Source organism: Pinus tabuliformis, chromosome 2_2, assembly GCF_031772625.1.
Source record: "Pinus tabuliformis cultivar Carrire ecotype Pingquan chromosome 2_2, CPIR1, whole genome shotgun sequence".
In the NCBI taxonomy this organism is placed as follows: domain Eukaryota; kingdom Viridiplantae; phylum Streptophyta; class Pinopsida; order Pinales; family Pinaceae; genus Pinus; species Pinus tabuliformis.
Genome location: NC_142300.1, coordinates 232,014,891 through 232,023,858, shown reverse-complemented (window position 1 = coordinate 232,023,858; position 8,968 = coordinate 232,014,891).

The window sequence follows — 8,968 nt, the reverse complement described above, 5'->3', positions numbered from 1 at the left end:
GAGGTGGTTTTCAACTCTACAAAAGGAGAATCATCATATCCCTTTCCTTTCTTAGGATTTTTTATATTTACAATCCTCTTTGTAGTTCCCTTCTTTTCCACATTTTGAGCATACCTTTATAGTTTTCCTAGAGATTTATATCTCCCTCTAGAATTATATCTCCCACTTAAGGACATTTTTCTATTTCTATTCCAGGATCATTCTCTTACATACAAGGAATCTCCATTCTCACTTTCCATATATTTTCATCTCATCTCTTCTGGCAAGAAGAATGAGACCATTTCATCAAACTTCAAGGTAGTTGTATTGCTACCTATAGCAATAACTAGACTATCCCAGGAATTTGGTAGAGAACACAACAAACTGATGCACTAATATTCTTATATCAACAGATAACAACTATCTTACCATACATGGAAAATTTTAGGGGCGAATGTTCGCCCTTTGGTGAAATTAAGGGGTTCTAAATTCTTAGTGGGCGAATATTTTGTATCATAGTACATTTTTACAAATCACCTCAAATAGCCCACCTTATTTTAAGGGAGAGGGTAAAAAAGGTAAATTTAGCCCTTGAAATTAGGAGTTACAACCTTCCATTCACCCTAATTTTCAAGAACATGTTTTATTTAAGTGAATCCTATGGGCCAAATACCATATTTATAAAAGAGGTATGGTAAATTAATAAAAATGTAAATAAATGAGAGGTTTGGTAAATAAATAAAACATTTTTTATATTTACTCCATAAGTCACCTTATATACATGCAAGGGTGTAAACAAATAAAAATATAAGTAAAGTGGAGGTATGGTAAATAAATAAAAATATAAATAAACTAGACGTATGGTAAATTAATAAAAAAAAATTAAACGAGAGGTATGGTAAACAAATAAAACATTTTTTTATATTTACTCCATAAGTCACCTTATATTTATGAACACTCAAAAAATGCGTTACATTTAGGTGAAACCTATGGGAAAAATACTATGGGACAAATACCATGGGCTAGATTATTATTAATACCATGCAAAAAAACATTATTAACCCCAATATTAGTATTAATAAAAATAAAAATGGCACATGGTATTGACCCATGGTATTCACCAAAATGGCACATGGTATTCACCTGGAATGTAGCCTATTTAAATGGGGGAATTAAACCAGCATAGATCCATCTTTACTCTAGATCTACTAACCCTCGAGAGGTATGAAATATCGTGATATGCAAACTAGCATAGAGTGAAAAAATATTTCATCCCTCTCAAGGCTTGGTGGATCAAGAGTAAAAATGGATGTTGTAATTTAATGTATGTTCAACATTTTAGCTTGGTTAAAATCAAAAATAAAATAAAAATCAACTATTAATTTTATTAATTTTTATAAATTACTAATAGTAATTTTTAAGCTCCAGGTTTATGATAACCCATGGTATTGACCCATGGTAATACCATGGTATTCATGTGAGCATAGACTATTTATGGGGGAAATTCTATCATCTTAGATCCATCTTAATTCTGGGTCTACCAAGTGCTCAGAGGGATAAATAGATTTCATCCCCCTAAGAGTGGTAGATGTGGAGTTAAGATGGATATAGGTTGGTTGTTATGATAATGAAGATATTAAATAGACTTGGGAAATTATATTGTAAAAACATCTTAAGGTGAATGGTTAAAGCATAGACATTGGACAAGTATATTTGTATACTTCTGTTTTAAACTGAAACAAATCTAGGGCTAAAAGGAATGGATTGATTGCACTAGTCATCCTTCTATAACTTTCCAACATAAGCAGGAGTAAACATATTGTAATTTGGGTAATTTTTCTAACTGCAAACAGGAACATACTTGTGTATTGGCAGGGTGGCTACGAGGTCCCTAGAAGAGATGAATTTGAATTTTTCTTGGATTTATATATAGTATTAGGTTTTTTCTCATGCTTTCTGTGAATGACACGGGTGAATTTTATCCTAGACCCACTAGGTTATCGATATGTAATTTCAGTAATTTTGATTTCAAAAGATATTTTAAAGAAATGCAATGATTTCATTTGTGTATTCAATAAACACAATATTCTAATGGAATTCTGCATTTGTGGTTTACCTATACAGATTCCATGAAGAAGTATTAGTGGTGTGACATCGAGTGTCCTCAAGCAGAGGCTTTAGTTTTACTCTTTTCTGGAAGAAAATGCTTTCTTCCAACAATTTTGAGTTCCATGAAAAATTTGAAAGTCCTAATAGTATTCAATTATGGGTTCAAGAGCGACATAGTATTCAATTATGGGTTAAAGAGATCCACACTGAATGATCTATCGGCCTTATCTTCACTTAGTTTAAGACTATTCACTTGGAGAGGTTGCATGTGCCCCCACTTCAAGAGCATAGTAAAGTCATGTAGAACTTAGAGAAGCCATCTTTAATCTTTTAGTGAAGATTGGAAAAATGTCTGGGTTCAATAACACCCAGTCGAGCATTAAGCTTCCAATAATGCTAGATTTTAACCTGGAGCACTTTTGTGATTTGGAGGAGATGCCCCCTCATATTTGTGACACATCTTCAGTTGTGAATTGGACTATTACTAGCTGTCATTTCCTTCGAAAGTTACCTGATTAATTGGGGAACCTCAACTCTTTAAGAATGTTAAGGAAGGAAAGAAAGTACGTTATGCTAATTTCTCATATGCTTTTCAAGTTTTTCTTGGATATCTACAACGTTTTAGGTAGGAAAGTACATTCTGTTAATGAAAATTTGTCTTGATAGAAAGGCCCAATTTCCAATTCTAATGCTTTCAAAAAACATTGTATAATTGTAATGTTTCTAAAAGGAAAGCCTATTTTTTCAATTTAAGTATCATGATCCCATATTCCAACTTATTTTTCAGTAACCCATTAGGCTTTGTAGCTTTGAATAAATCCATGTCTTTTGTTAAGATCCTCTTCCAGATTAGAATGCAGTTTCGTTTTGGAAATAACCACATACAATGTCTTGATTTTGTTATTGAGAAAATAGAGGTTTTGAAACAATCCTGTGCCATACAAGGACTTGATTATGTATCAATTATGGCTCTTGATGTAACAATGTCTTGATTTTATTGCTTGAAAATAGAGGTTATGCTTTATTATTTCACAGAATTTCTTACAATCTTTCCATAAGTATTGATTTGTAATCTCAGTGACTGAGGGATGATAGTAATGACAAAGGTAATATTCCATGGTTTGAAGTTCCTCTCTTACTAAATATTTAAATATATCACCACAATTTAGCTATTAGTTAAAGGAATTGTATTTGATTTGTAAACAATTCATTGCTTGATTTATAGATTTTGATTTTTTCCCTTTTTTATTTTTTTCTCAGATTTGGTATGAGATATCTTCCAAGATTTGCATTCCCTAGTTTCCCCACCATAGCTACGAGGTTTAGATGCTATCATTAAATATTCTCGAAATGTTACAACTTTTCTAGTAAGTGTTCATTGAAACATTGTTGTTGCTTTTCCATGGTGTTAATGCAAATAATCATTGCAACTAGTGCCCCTATTTAGATTAAGTGCCGAAATCTCGGTGGTCTTGTAATGATGGAGTGATTGTTTTCTAGCTACTAAGGACATATGCATTTTTATCTCTTATGTTGTCCTGAGATATTCAAATTCAGAACAAGAATTGAGGTCTCGTTTCCACTGTAGATTGTAGTCAGTTTCTTGAACATAATATATAGTAGATTATCTTTTACTAATCAACTGTGCATGTGATCCCTCGCAGGAAAGGAAATTCAAAGTGACTTTGATTTCACATTTATTTTTCAAACATCCACACAGGGAAGGAGATTCAAAGTGACATTGATTTCACACTGATTTGTCAAAATGGAAGCAAGAGAAAAGGAAACTTTGTATTCAACAATGCTCTTAATTTCATATGTACATGCACAGACATATTAGTAGAAAATATTGAAGGGTTGCCTAAGTAATATTTTCCATTCCAATGCATTCTTTACATCTTCTAAATAAATAACTCAAAACAATTCATTACACTACTTGTTATTCTTTATTAATCAGTGGTTAAGATTTTGATATTGTACTGGCTAAAATTTTTCTTCCTTCTTTGGAATTGTGTGTTCTATAATGCTTCTTTTCCATTCACTATGTATAGCATATAAAGTGTGTCTAATGGAGTAGGAAGATTGGAAAGTCTTGTGATCGTTGAACTATGTTACAAGGCAAAAACCCAACAGGGCAGGGTAGGTGCATCCCCACAAAGGGGTCACAAATACCAAAGTTGGTATTGGCTAGTGCCTTGAGCTAGAAAATTTCCTTCACCCTTGTATTAACAACGAATCTGGAGAGGATTCTATTATTATCTTTATAAGATTTATATTAGTTAAGATTCATGAATAAAATTCATGAGACATGAGCTAGGATGTCCTTGCAAGGTGGTTGTTGATTATTGGAAGCTATGATGGCCATTATGTCAGGCTAGGTGGTTGCACTCCCTTGATCGTGAGCATGATTGTGATCAAGATGGAAGACTTCATATTCTAGATTGATTGTTTAGCAGTGATAGTTAGTGGGCTCATTCACAAAAGCTTCTATTTCACTAATCCTTTTTATAGAGTTGTCTGATTCAATTTCCAAGGGTTTTAATTACACTATAGAGTTGAGTTTTGAGAGAGTTGTGATTCACAGTGTTAAAGTATAGCAACTATGACACTTGAATGAAGACAAGCATAGTAGAGGTATCAGACTCTGTTATAAGCTTACCTGCATATTATAAGGTACTTGGTTGGCTTTTTAATAATTTTATAAACAAGTTCCATGTCGTGGAAATGTGAAAAAAAACAGTGATATTGCCACCATGTGGCTCTTGTCATATATGGTTTTATACTTTTTCAAAGAATTCTCTAAGAGTTCACAATGCTAAGATTCACTAGGACTTTACAAAGTTTTATTATTTAGTGAAAGACTTGCCAAGATCTTACAAGATTTTGTAATTGAGTAAAATATTCGCCATGCTTGGTGAGAGATTCACCAAAAAATTATGTATACATATTATATTATTGATAAAATCGCCTTCCATTTTTCCTATATACCATGAAGATTCGCCCATTTATTATACATATAAATTTGGGGGGGTTCTTAAAATTTTCCTTGTTACCATAGTATTAAAGGCATTCAGATGCTTTGTCACCGAGTCTTCATCCTTCATCTTCAAGTTATACAACTTTTTCTACAAGAACAATTTGTTCACTAGAGACTTAGATTGGTACAAAGTCCCTAACTTGTCCCACAAATCCTTCAACATAGATTCCCTTGATACAATCATATTGTGCTCTTTGCCTTTTGATCTAACTTTGGCCATTCTTTTGCCAACATTTTTTTTTGTGCCATGTTTAGATCAACAATAATCCACTGATCTTGGTCCACCAATAAATCCTCCATAGTGATATTTAACAACTCAAAACTATGACGATTAAATTTCTCAATCTCTATCTTTTTGTTATTCACCATCTTCTTTCACTACAATAATTGATCCCGTAGATCTCCTACTGAGTAGGGTCTACCACAGGCTTGAGAAAAACCCCTCAGCAGTGAAGGCGTCTCCTTGAAGCTGAAACTAATATGATACCAAATGTATTTTTTAACCCTATACATAAATTATCTAAAAACAAATTCTTGAAACAAAAAATATACAATGGAGAGAACATAAAAAAAATATACACAGAGATTTTCCCTTGGATCCCAAAACTGAGACTACTAGATTGATTTTTCAGTATATTCCTTTCAATGTTACAATACATATTTATACATGCTAAAGTATTCACAAAACCCAATATACTAACCTTCGATTAGAACATAACCATAGTTCCCTTGATTGGATATACAAAATTCCATGGGTAGAAAACCATCATGACCAAAACCATGTGCGAAAAGCATGCTCAAAATTGCCCAATTTTTTTTTTTTTTTTTTTGTGGCATTGCTCGAGACCCCAAGAAAATGATTCTGGGGCAAGTGGTGGAAAGAATATAACACATACCCAACATAGATTCCTCTTCACTAGGTATAGGTGAATCTAAGGATTTGAACCTCAAACCTCCTAGCACATAAAATTTCATTCCCATACCCATTACTAATTGAGTTGGCTCGCGGTTACAAATGTAATTTTATCTAAAGGAATTTTAAAAAAGTACAAAAACTACAAAAAATTCTATGTTACCCCTAGGTATTTTCCTTTTACCAAATGTATACCTAGCTTCAAAACAACACTAGATACTCAAGCTCCCTTTAAAAACATGGATTTTAACTTTAGAAAGAAAAATTAAAAGAATATAGATAAAAATGGGTTGGGAAAACCTATTTTATAAGAGAAGGGAAGCCTCAAAACCACCATAAAGATGGGTTGGGAAAACTTATTTGTTTTTTTTTTTTTTTTGTTATCTAGAGAAATAGGCACTAGGATGGTCTCTTACTCCCTTGACACCAATAACTACAACTATAACCTTAACCTCTATGTGCCCCTTCAACACCCATAATGAATTGGAGGATTTGAATCTCTAACCTCCTAGCACATAACATTTCATTTTCACAACCATCACGAATTGAGTTGGCCCCACAACTACGATTATGATTTTACCGAAAGAAAGTTCAGAAAAATATAAAAGATACAAAAAATAGATCTTATCCCTATGTGCAATTTTCCAAAAGCATATGCAGCTTCAACACACCACTATATTCTTGAGAGCTCCATTAAAAAATATTAATAGTTTCCACTTTATAATAAAAAATAGAAGAATATAAACTAGCTTTTGGGAAATCCTATTTTATAAGAGAAGAGGAGCCTCAAAACCACCATAAACATGGGTAGGGAAAAGCTACTTTTTCTATTTTTTGTATGTAAATGAATAGGCACTGAGCTAGTCTCTTACTCCCTTTATCCCAATAGATACCACTATAACCTTAACCTTTAGGTTCTCCTTCAACACACATATGTGAATATATGGGCTTGAAGCTAGAACCTCCTCTCACATAACATTTCATTTTCATAGCTATCACTAATTGAGTTGGCTCACTATGCTATAATTATGATTAAATAGAGCTTACCTATGGATCTATGTCATTTTCCAATTGTATATGTAGGTTGAAGACACCACTACATTTAAAAAATATGATGAACTTTTAATTTAGAAAGAAAAGTACCACAAAATATACTAGATTCTTGTAAAAATTGGTTGGGAAAAACTATTTTCTAAGAGAAGAGGAGCCTCAATCCACCATAAAAAATTGTTGGGAAAACATATTTATTTTTAACTCTTTTGTATCTAGAGGAATCAACACTAGGTTGGTCTCTTACTCCCTTGATAATTAACCTCTAGGTGTCCCTTTAGCAAGCACATGTGAATGAGGGGATTTGACACCCAAACCTCCTCTCACAGAACATTTCATTTTCACAACCATCGCTAATCAAGTTTCTATCTAAAAAATGTTCAAAAAAATATAAACGATACAACGAATGGAACTCTTTGGGGTTTTCCAAATGTATATCTAGCTTCAAGGGACCACTAGATACTTGAGATCTCCCTTAAAAAATATGAATTATTTTCATTTTAGAAAGAAAAATACTAGAATATAGACTAGATTCTGGTAAAAATGGGTTGGGAAAAACAATTTTATAAGAAAAGAGGAGCTCAAAATCACCATTCAATACAATGCACAACTCTAAAACCATGTGCCTTAGTACAATTGGCTCTTAAACCATTGACTATTTAGAAAAATTTATAATTCATTCTCCATATTCTATACGAAAAAATTATTTTATAATAAAGTATTTCTAAAATTTCATAAATAAAATTGTTTCCTTAAGAATAAAGGGGCCATAATTTCCACCCCTTCCTCAAATGAATGTTTTCAAAGGCCATGAGTACAAATGTGGTTGATATGTCCAATTGGATGGTCCATGTGTTAGTATTCTTTGAAATGAACAAATATCTATTCAACTCTAATAATAATAATAATAATAATAATTCAATTTTAAGGTCACTACCAAGCCAAATACCAAATTTGTGTATGATACCCCTTTCTTATTGGACTAGGGACCCACCTTTGCACAAATATTTGACTGCTAGAGTATACAAAGGCATACACACTCTACCCCATCTCGATTTGAACCTATGATCTCTTAAGTGGAAACACATGCTCTTAACCATTAGGCCCACTTAAGTTGTATATTAGGCTCACTCAATCTATAATATATTTACCTCTTCAGAAGTAAGGTGATATAAACCTTAACAATTCCTCCCAACATACATAAATAAATGTTAATTTATTTATTTTTCCTGAATATACTTACGAAAAACAACCACGAACCCTATAATGACATCAAATGTTAAGACAATATATTTCCTAGGGGACTAAACTAAGATACATTAAGTGATGATTGATGATAGGAAATGAAAAGGTGATCCTTCATGACATGACACACAAGTTATAGAGGTGTTTGTATTCCATCATTTACCTTATCCAACTTTCAAGATCCAATACTTTTTCTTCATTTTTGTATATGCCTTTGAGAGGGAGCTTTGTAATTCAATTTCCACTAGTTGACTTCATTTTCATTACACCCCTCTTTTAATTTTATTTTGTGTTCTATTCATTGAACACATTCCTTTTATTTAAATTTTATTTAATAGCCTCAGGATTAGGGTTATATCCTTATATGAGGTGGATTTATATTCTTTCACTTTTATTCATTTTTCTCTTTGCTTCTTTTCTAATTGGGATATTCTATTGGTAGCGATGGATTTTTAATTTTATTTTTTATATTTCAATAGGATTTTTAGTTTTTTAGTTATCATTCTCATATAGACCTTTTGAATGATGACCTTGAAGGGCTAAACATGAATGGGGACAACTATATTTTCATGAATGAAATGGAGATGAATGGAATATGGTGAAAAGCATTATGTATGATGGAGATATGAAGCTCT